This window comes from Primulina huaijiensis, chromosome 6 (assembly GCF_012295235.1).
Source record: "Primulina huaijiensis isolate GDHJ02 chromosome 6, ASM1229523v2, whole genome shotgun sequence".
Lineage (NCBI taxonomy): Eukaryota > Viridiplantae > Streptophyta > Magnoliopsida > Lamiales > Gesneriaceae > Primulina > Primulina huaijiensis.
This window is the reverse complement of record NC_133311.1, coordinates 8,276,379-8,288,082: the sequence shown is the minus strand read 5'-3', so window position 1 is coordinate 8,288,082 and position 11,704 is coordinate 8,276,379. Positions and strand designations below refer to the sequence as shown.

At 39.6% G+C, this 11,704-nt stretch overlaps 1 non-coding gene across 1 annotated transcript; it reads right to left on the bottom strand.

Annotated features, from left to right (window-relative positions):
• Nucleotides 1–8,471: 8,471 nt before the first annotated feature.
• TRNAF-GAA (transfer RNA phenylalanine (anticodon GAA)) lies at nucleotides 8,472–8,544 on the bottom strand. The gene has a single exon. It is a non-coding gene; the product is annotated as a tRNA-Phe (tRNA).
• Between the last annotated feature and the right edge of the window lie 3,160 nt (nucleotides 8,545–11,704).

Below are 11,704 nucleotides of genomic sequence, written 5' to 3'. Positions count from 1 at the left end.
TCGTCGATAGCAGTGCCACTTACTTCACTGACCAAAAAGAATGCTAAGTTTGAGTGGAGTGGCGAGTGTCAGAAGAGCTTCGATACTCTGAAGCAAGCTCTTATTTCAGCACCTGTGTTAGCCATGCCGACAGGGCAAGGTGATTTTGTGCTATACACCGATGCCTCTAAGCTCGGTTTAGGCGCCGTGTTGATGCAGCAGGGTCGGGTTATAGCCTATGCGTACAGGCAGTTGAAAGTGCATGAGAGGAACTATCCGACGCATGACCTAGAGTTAGCCGCCGTTGAGTTTGCGTTGAAGATTTGGAGACACTACCTGTACGACGAGAAATGTCAGATTTTCACTGATCACAAAACTCTCAAGTATTTCTTCACGCAGAAAGAACTGAATTTGAGACAGAGACGGTAGTTAGAGCTGGTAAAAGACTATGACTGCGAAATTAGCTATCATCCGATAAGGCTAACATTGTGGCAGACGCCCTGAGCAGAAAAGTCGCAGTCATAGCACAGTTGTCAGTGCAGAGACCTCTTCAGTCCGAGATTCAGAAATTTGGTCTAGAGATTTATCGTAAGGGCAGAGCTCCCAGACTATCTAATCTGACAGTCAAGTCTGGTTTTCTAGACCGTATCCGTCAAGGACAGTCTTCAGATGAACCGTTACAGAAGTGGAGACTGAAAGATGAAGCCAAGGGCAGTATGCTCTACTCAGTGTCAGACGGTATTGTGAGATACAAGGGAAGAATGTGGGTGCCTAATGTAGATTCGATCAGAGAAGATATCTTAACAGAGGCACATGCATCTCCGTATTCAATCCACCCAGGAGGTACCAAGATGTACAAAGACCTGCAGATCTTGTATTGGTGGCCAGGGATGAAGAGAGGCACCCGCAGATTTGGGACTGAATGCCTCATTTGCCAGCAGGTGAAGGCAGAGCATCGGAGGCCAGCAGGAATGCTTAAGCCACTCCCTATCCCCGAGTGGAAATGGGAGAATATCACTATGGACTTCGTCGTTGGGTTGCCAAAGTCAATTAGAGGTTTTAATGCTATTTGGGTCATAGTGGATCGACTCACTAAGTCAGCGCACTTCTTGCCATTGAAGACGACTTTCTCCATATCGCAGTATGCGGAGCTTTATATAAGGGAGATCTTTCGATTGCATGGGATCCTAGTTACTATTGTGTCCGACAGGGACCCGAGGTTTACATCTTCGTTCTGGAAGAGCCTACATGCAGCTATGGGGACGAAGCTGCAATTCAGTACAGCTTTTCACCCGCAGACAGATGGCCAGTCGGAGCGAGTGATTCAGATCTTGGAGGATCTATTGCGAGCATGTATGATCGATTTACAAGGGACATGGGAATCGAAGCTATCTCTAGTGTAGTTTACATACAACAACAGTTTTCAAGCATCCATTGGTATGGCTCCCTATGAGGCATTTTATGGAAGGAAGTGCAGATCACCGATTCATTGGGATGAAGTCGGTGAGAGAGCAGAACTTGGTCCAGAGATAGTTCAGCAGACCGCAGATGTGTTGGTCAAGATTCGTGACAGGATGAAGACCGCCCAGAGCCGTCAGAAGAGTTATGCTGACAAAAGGAGGAGAGATCTCGAGTTTGCCGTAGGTGATCATGTTTTTGTAAAGATAGCACCTATGAAGGGTGTTATGAGATTTGGGAAGAGAGGCAAGCTCAGTCCGAGATTTATTGGACCGTTTGAGATTCTTGACATAGTTGTGACACTAGCTTATCGTGTAGCCCTTCCGCCGAATCTGGCCGGGGTACGCAACGTGTTCCATGTCTCGATGCTGAGAAAGTACCTAGCTAATCCTTCGCATGTTCTGAGCTATGAGCCGCTACAGCTTACTCCAGACCTGTCTTATGAGGAGAAGGCGATTCAAATCCTAGACAGACAGGAGCGGAGGCTACGAAACAAAGTGACCAAGTTGGTCAAAGTCCGGTGGCTAAATCCATCAGTGGAGGAAGCCACTTGGGAAGCAGAAGCAGATATGAGGGTTCGCTACCCAGAGTTGTTCGGTAAGACTTAATTTCGAGGACGAAATTTATATAAGTGGGAGAGGAACTGTAGAGCCAAAAAAAAAAAATCAGTACACGTAAATCTCATGCATTGTTTAAATTGTTAAATCACTAATTCGAATTAAAAAAATGAGCTTTAGCCATGCATGACTTATTTAAAAGTATTATTTTAAATTATTTATGTTTATGTGATGCATGTTAAAATATTTTTCGAGTTTCATGTTTCAGGCGGTTATTCGATGCGGGATCGAGGAAAAAACCTGTGACGATTTTGGCAATTTAAAATGTGGTATTTTATTTTAAGTTGAGGACGGGGCATTTTAAATAATTTATAGAGTTTTAGTATTTTAAGAGCCTAATATATTGATTAGGTGATTTTTATGATGAGAACTTTTAAATATTTAACACTTGTGCGAATTATTTTAAATTGAGGGATTTTATTAAAGTTTGAAGAGTGTTAGTATTTTAATTAGTTGTAAATTATTTAATTAAGCAATAATTTCCCCTAATTTAACTACACAACTCACGCACACACACACACTTTTTCGCGCCTACACACACACCCCATCCCCCTTGCACTTTCATTTTTTTTATTTTTGAAGAGCAAATCTAGGGTCCTAAAGCTAGGGTGCAGCCGCCCCTCTCTGAATTTTTCCAACGAGCTTTCGTTGATTTTTCTTCAAGAAAATCGCGCCACGTTCGTCCCGGATCAAGCCTCGCTTCCTTCCCGCTTTGGTATCGCCGTTTCGGTAAAGTTTATCATCTAAAAGGCACGTATAATCTCTCTTTTGTTGCGTCGATCATGTCATATTATGTGTTGCGTTATTTTATGCGTAAAATTCATGTATGATGTTCATAGTTTGAGCGGATAATTGATTTGATCGATTTTGAAGTAAAATTTTTAGATCTAAATCACGTTTTTACTGTTCTTCTTAAAACTGTGAATTTTCGGTTGAGATTTTGAGAAAACTTTTAAAACAAAAAATGTAGAACTTTTTGATATCTTCGATTTGATATATAATTCGAAATTTTTGGACAACAATTGAGTGAGTTATGGTGTTTTTCGTAGGACTGCTCAAACTGCGTTTTTAGAAAATTATGATGTTGATGTGTTCTTGAAGTTTAATGGTTGTAGGCTTCGTTGGAGATCGATGAATGATCGTTGCTGCGTCGTTTCACGTCGTTAGGCTCTTGGGAGAACGAGTAGTCGTGTAAACCATTTTCTGTCAAAGGTTTTGTTTATGGAGTATTGAGTTATTTGGGACATGTGGTTGCGTTGGGGGCAATCGTATAGGTTCGAGTCATTGATGTAGTATCCTAAGATGGCCTCGTGGTGTCGATTCATGGTCTGTTCGATCGAGTCTAGACTGTTAAGCAAAACCTGTTCAGAATTTTCGTATGTTGGCTTGTCCCGCAGGTACACGGACCCATGGACGGACCCTAGCACGGGGTCCGTGCCTTTGTTTCCTTCGAGTAACCGTTTTTGCGAGATGACAGGGATCAAGGCACGGGGTCCGTGCCTTTGTTTTCTTTTGATGTCAAATTTGCGCAGGTACACGTACCCCCACCCGGACCGCAGAACGGGATCCGTGCCTTCCCTTTTCTTCACGAGTCATTCCACCGCACCTACACGGACCCGGAGCGGGACCTGGGCACGGGGTCCGTGTACTTGAGTTTTGGGAAATATTAATGGTATGCTTTGAGGTTTGATGTCTTGGTTTAGTGCAATGTGTAACAATGTCGAGTCACGAGAATTTTAGAACGTCCTAAGGATATGTATGAACTCGTGGGTAAGCTTGATTGTTACGTTTGAGTTACACCCGTTAAGTTATGAATTCACGTTAGTATGTTGCAGCAACGACATCGATCGAAGTCCAACGAATCCCTCAACGCCAAGTAAGTATGTTCGACGTGCAAAGAAAATATTTTCAAGTTTTTGAGGTATGCTAATTGTCTTGTGACCAAGTTATGTTTAGGATTGGAAAGCGTTAAATTATGAACGGGGACCAATCCGTCCGTTAAATTATGAACGGGTTTAGATCGAGATTGGAAAGCGTTAAATTATGAACGTGTACCAATCAGCCCGTTAAATTATGAACGGAGATCTCATGTATGTGGTAGTAGATACGTCCCTGTCATCCCTGTACTGTGGTTTAGTCTGATCAGGCGAATTATGTTATGGGTCACTTGCTTTGAAACATATCTCTACGAAAAATGATGAAGTTATGTATGTTCAAGTATGTTCAAGTATGCAAGCATGTTAAGAAAGTTTATGTTGACGGCACGTCTAATTATGTACGTACGTATGTTCAAGTTCATTTTGCAAGTTCATGTTTTAAGTATGTATGTCCTATTTTAAAGTTGCATGTGGTTTTATTATGTATTACTTGCTATTCTAGTTTATACGTGTTGAGTCTTTAGACTCACTAGACTTGATCGATAGAGGTGAGGATGTCTATGATGAGACAGGAGGTGGCGACCAAGGAGCAGGCTTGGACTGAGCGGGTGGCTAAACCCGAGGACCGCCCACGTCATTTTTAATATTTTTATGCAAGTTTAGATTCACTCTGATTTATGTTTTGATGCGAGATGTGTTGAACAAGCTTTTCTTTCAACTACATTTTTATTGGTGATGGATGATTCCAAAGATATTTTATGAATGATGAGTTGACGACCGTATGGATGTTTATATTTAAGAAAATTTTTAATTTTTCCGCAAATTTTAAGTAGAAAAAGTACGGCACGTCACAGTTGATCAACTCACTAGGTCAACTCATTTCCTACCGATCAGGGAGACATTCATCATAACTCAGTACGCAGAGCTGTACATTAGAGAGATAGTCAGACTGCATGGGATTCCAGTGGCCATCGTGTCAGACTGGATCCAAGGTTCACGTCTACATTCTAGAAGAGTCTCCATCAGGCGTTGGGTAAAAAGCAACTGTTTAGTACTGCTTTTCATCCTCAGACGGTCAGTCAGAGGGTGATTCAGATTCTAGAGGACCTACTCCGAGCATGCATGATCGACTTCCAGGGCAGATGGGAGCCTAAGTTATCTCTCGTGGAGTTCACTTACAACAACAGTTATCAGGCATCGATAGGTATGGCTCCATAAGAGGCACTGTACGGGAAGAAGTGTAGGTCGCTAGTTTATTGGGACGAGATAAGAGAGCAAGCAGAGTTGTGTTCGGATATTGTCAGACAGACAGCAGATTTAGTGGACAGGATTCGGGTCAGGATGAAGACTGCACAGATCAGAGGCGGCGAGATCTTGAGTTTGCAGTAGGGGATCATGTTTCCGTTAAGGTCGCACCGATGAAGGGTGTGATGAGATCCGGGAAGAAGGACAAGCTCAGCCCTAGATTCATCGGACCTTTTGAGATCCTAGAGAGAGTCGGAACACTTGTGTACAGAGTTGCTTTACCGCCGAATCTGGCGGGAGTTCATAACGTGTTCCACGTCTCCATGCTGCGGAAGTACATGTCGAATCCTTCGCATGTGCTTAACAATGAGCCACTTCAGCTGACACTGCACCTATCTTTCGAGGAGAGACCCACACAGATACTGGACAGGCAGGAGAAGAGGTTCCGGAACAAGGTGATCCAGATGGACAATGTCAAGTGGCTGAATCATTCCGAGAAAGAGGCCACGTGGGAGACCGAGACCGAGACAGAGATGAGGAGTCGCTACCCGGAGTTATTCTGAAACGTCTACTCGTTTTAAAAATGCGGAAATATATATATATTTTTTAAAAGCTCGCAATGGCAAAATATCATTCAAAATGATCGTATTTGTTTGGCAAATAAAATATCGCAGTTAAAAATAATCAACATCAAATGTAAACGTAAATGAGTAAAAATCATAAAATCCTCAACGTATATAAAATGTTTAAACTCCTTTCCAAACTCATAACTCAAAGTGCGGAAAAACGTGCGGTCCTCGGGTTATGTCACCGCACCAGGGCTGTCTACTCAGAGTTCAGCACCTCCTGTCTCCTACTCAAAATGCTCACCTGCATCACACAAGCGTAGTGAGTCTAAAGACTCAACACACCTGTACTAGTAATAACAATAAATCTACAGGCACACACAGCATTGAAAAATATCATACTCAACATAACTTTCATGAACTTAAAAACATGAACATAAACGTGTCGTGAAAAATCATAACATGTCAAATCATGTCATCTCATGTCATCATAAACGTATACATTTTCTTTTAATTGAATTCAGTTCATTAGTTGTGACTTTCGTATCATCTCTATCGATTAATCCATCTACGTATAACCACAGTACCGGGCGGCGAGGGAAATCAGCGACAACATTACCCGTCCACTGAGCCTTGGCCTCAGCTCATCATATCTCATATCATCGTATAGATATACATCGTCAGTCACAACCAAATCCCATCCTTCAAAAATAGCATCATAATCATCACTTAATAAAAACATCCATATATGTAATTTTTCCTTTAAACCAAACATGCAACATATTTATCATAATTGCTTAACAATCGTAAACATAATGCGTAAACATTTAAAATATCATGAAGTTGTTTTCAAGGCGCTGCCGGGACCAAAATCTCACCCCGGGTGCAAAATGACCATTTTGCCATTGGAAACCCAAAAATTAACATTTCAACCCTGGACCTCTAAAATTGAACTGAAGCTTACTAAACTCCTTAAAATGTCCCAAAACGTATTTATAAGCATTCCTATACGTAAACTCGAGCCCAATACAAAACTTGATCGATTCGTTTTAAAACTTAGACCGGGGTCCCGATTTTAACTCATATCGACCCGAAACGTACCCAAAATTTATCCAACTTAAACCATAATTTAAACAACTCATTTTAAACCATTTGTCACATGAATTATTTCCTCTAAGTCCATCATGTTATTGCCAGCCCCTCAATAACTATCGGCCCCTCTTTTGTACACTTATTTCCCAACACATCACCAACCTCTTAAATACTTTGGTCCACTTCTATCCTAACGTGTCCAGTACCTAACCACCTAAGATTGAGCCACAACCAAACCCAAAAAACTCCTCTAGAACCAATCCTACTGCCTCGCCAACCCCACGCTGCACAACCAAACCCACGGCCACTCACTACCTTCGATCCACCACAGCACCAGCAACTCACGACTCACTCCAGGACCTGTCACGGACCCATGTGGGTCAGCTCCAAGGCAAAGGACGAACCATGCACCGCTGCGACTCACATTCTCTCGATCAACACCCCAAACGTATGCATGCATGGAGACCCGCCACCCCTTCGCTCACCTGTGCTGCACCGAGCCTTGCAGCTTTCTCCTCTCAAGACCGACAGACCCCTAACAACACAACATAGCCGCCCCTTGCACAGATCACAACCAAAACGTGAGTAGTTGATGAGAATAATGAAGGAAAAGCAACAAAATCGAAAAATACTCATGCCACGTTTTGGATCGAAAATTTTCATGCAAGTTCATGTTTATCAGATTATATGACACGTGTGAAGCGTAAAATGGTTGATACAATGCATGCCTTGATGATGAGGTCGCGAGAGAATCGAAGAACGAGTGCCGGAGGCAAATTTTCCTTCAAGAATAGAGCTTGGCCGTGGCCTCCTAGGTGGGATTCTTGCCGAAACCAAAAGTGACAACAGCTGGGGGAGGGTGTAGGCTGTTGGGGATGATTAGTTTTAGGTTAATGATAGGTTAGGTGCTTAATATAAAGTTTAAGATTAAATAAATGGGCCCTAAATGTTAATTAAAAGTTTAAAAAGGTGATTAAGTCCAATAAGCTTAAAAGTAGGCCCATTAAATCCAAACACACTCTTGAAAATATTTCATGTTGGAAAGATTTTGAAAATATTAGCCGAACCCTCAAAAAGTACCACGATTCTATAAAATTTGCGTACCGTATAAAAATAAAATGCTGCAGGTAAAAATACCAAAAAATTCCCATTTTGAAAAATAACCTTAAAAATGTTTTAAATTAATATATAAAAATAAATTGTGTAATTAAAATAATTTTCCGGAAAATTCTCCGGTCTCCGATCCTCGTTCGAGCGCGAAATGAATCTAGAAACTCTAATGAATGAACTTTCAAAATTACGTGAATCAAATCCTATCATGCATGAATTATGCATAAAATGCATAAAATAATTAAGCACATAATTAAAATAATAATCCTAAATTGCATGCATTCAGGTTACGTGAATTAAATTCATGGACATTACATATTCGGTACGTTCTAAATTTCGAGTTATTATATTTATTTAATATTTAATTTAAGAAACTCTACCCATCTATTTTATAGATGGGGTATATCTGCTCAAGATAGATAAGAAAAAGTATCTTTTATGATCCAGATTCGAAATCAATATGTATCTCCCTTCATATCAATTCTTTTTCTAAAAAAAAGGACCTCATACAATACAAATTAACCATGTGCCAGGAACCAGATTTGAACTGGTGACACGAGGATTTTCAGTCCTCTGCTCTACCAGCTGAGCTATCCCGACCATTATTAAATTCATGGACCCTATATATTCGGTACGTTCTAAATTTCGAGGACGGAATTTTACTAGAGGGGGAGAGAGTTGTAAGGTCCAGAAAATTAATTCACGTAACCTGAATGCATGCAATCTAGGGATTTATTTAATTATGTGTTTAAATTATTTTTGTGCATTTATGAATAATTAGTGCGTGACATGATTTATTTCATGAAATTTTAAAGGTTCATGCATTAGGTTTCTAGATGCATTTCACGCTCGAACGAGGAACGAAGACCGGAGAATTATCAAGAAAATTATTTTTATTGCATGATTAATTTTAGTAATTAATATAAGATGTTTTAAAGGTATTTTTCAAGAAATGGGTTTTTTGGGTATTTTTACCCGCCATAGCATATTTTTCAGCGGTACGTAAATTTTATCGAATCGGGGGACTTTTTGAGGGTTCTGCTAATATTTTCAAAACTTACCAAAACAAAATATTTTTTGGGATCGTGTTTGGACTTAATGGGCCTACTTTTAAGCTTATTGGGCTTAAAACTCCTTTTTAAACTTTCCATTAGCAATTTAGGGCCCATTAACTTATTTGTTATCTATTTAATTAGCACCTAATTAAACCTAAATCTAAACACTCCTCCCCCACAAGTCGACACCCCTCCATTCAGAATTGTTCTCCTAGGTTTTTCCAACAGCAACCCCAAGGAGGCTTCGGCCAAGTGAATTCTTTAAAAAAAAAATTCTCCCGGCACTCGTTCTTCGATCTCCTCGCGTTTATATCTTCATGCACGTTTTTTAACTTTGTTTTTTCATCATTCACGTTCGATAGTACTGCTGTTTTTACATGATTTCTACTCACGATTTTCTAGATGTGTTTGCAAGGGGGATGCCTTGTGGTGTTGCAGTAGGGTGTGAGGGCTGTGAGGGACGCTGTCACTAAGCTGGAACTGATGGAGGACAAGAATAGGTTGAGAACCGAGAGAGGAATTTTAGGTGGCTAAGGTGTTGGGGAAGGTAGTATGCGTGGGGTCGGGGCTGGTGGTGCAGGGGCTGAACCAAGGCCTAGACCAGACCATGTGGGGTCTGAGCCGTGGCTGAGGAAGGCATGAGTGCTGCTGGTTCCACCCCTGGGACAGATCGATCGTGAGTTAAAAGTAGTGGCCGGGGGTTGGTGTTCTTGGCGTGTTAGCATGCGATCGTTATTTCCAGCATGCATGGGGCTGGGTCCGTGCGTCTGGTAGGTCCATTAGGGTCTGATCTTGGTCCCTAATGGGTTGGTTCTGGTTGGAGTTGCTAGCAAGCTAGGGCCGAGTTGAGCGAATGGGGTTTTTGGAATGGGTGCTGGATTTTTCAGAAAAGTGCAGCGTAGGTGGGAGAACTTTGGGTTGTCTAAATCATTGAGTTTTAGGTCTACCTGGATCCAATACTTGTGTGACCCTCAATAGTTCATTGATACAGCTAGTCGTGGGTTTTACAGCTTCATGTGATTCAGAATAACATTTATTCTTATTCGAGATTACTTTAATTAGCCTCATTATTTTAATCAACAATTTGATCAAGAATGTCAGAACTCAAGTCTGATTGCTCCCATCGGATCATGGTAAGAGCGTCTAGTAGCATCGCCTCATGATCCTCTGAGTATCACTGATAGTGCCTGCAAGAACTTTAAGTTATGGTTAGCATTGAGTACAGTCCCTTCAACTCATATAATGCATGTTTGTATCCACAGATAGATCTGTGTAGTTTGCATACTTTATTCTTGCTACCTACTGATATTGAGACGTCTGCTATTCGTTTTCTTAAGTCGTGCTAGAAAAGTTTTTTTTTTCAAACTTCTCACAATTCGGCCGATTGGAAAATATACATATATATATATACACACATATATATATATATATAGTTTAAAACATAAAATCGTTAAACCTTTTATCAAACCAATAAAAAATTTTGAAAAGTATAACCCATACTATAACCTCTCAAAAACTTCTCATAACATAAATAAAAGTCATAAAATATCTTTAACATAACTTAAAATCATAAATCATAACTATGCAGAAAACTAGCGTCGGTCCTCGGGTCATGTGCATCTTCAGTCCAGCAAAGTCAACCATCAAGACCTCCATTAACATATTCATAATCAATAGCACCTGCATTAATCACACCTAGTGAGTCTAAAGACTCAACACACCATAATCTTGATAACAGGTACTACATATACAGATCACATGCACCGTAAAAATACTTGTACTTAAAATATCGTTTTAATGAAGATGCGTAAACTTTAAACATGAAAATTTTCGTAAACATTTTCATGATGCATAACCTTTAAATATAAACTTGTTCGTAAACATTTTCATAAACTTTTGCATAAACGTTTTCATATCATCATAAACATATTCATATCATCATCAACATATAAGTATTCATATTATCATCAACATATACGTATTTTTTTTCCTTTCGTTGAATTTATATCGTTATTTGTGACTTTCGTGTTCATCAACGTCTACGTGTTAGGTGATGGATCCATCTACATGTAACCACAGCACTGGGCGACAGAGACATCAGCAACATTCTCACCGGTCAACTAAGCTTTGGCCTTACGTATTAACATATCATCGCATACATATTCGTATCCAAGGAAACACGATCGTCGGGCTCCCACTGGGACCATAACCCTCAATATATCTCCAACATATCATCGTATTAGTTACAATTACTTCACCTCTTTCAACGTTTCATATTCTCATCACTTTATAAAATTTAAAAATGCATATAACTTTTTTCTTTTAAATCAAGCATGCAACATATCTTTTAACGTTTTCGTCTTATCATAAAAACCCATAAATAAAATAAATCATAACATATTAAATCATAAAATCCATAAAAATTTTAAAATTAATCTTTTATCATATAAAAACCTGTAAACATTTAAAATAAACATTTTAAATCCTAAACATTTAAAATAAACGTTTTAACATATTAAACCATAAACATTTAAAATAACATTTTAACATATTAAAAATAAACATATTAAGATCATAAAATTCATAAACATTTAAAATTGATATATTAATATATAAAAATTCATAAACATCCATTATCATTGAAAATAATCATATTAGCACATAAAACAGCATTCAGGATACTGCTATGACGTTAACTAATTTTT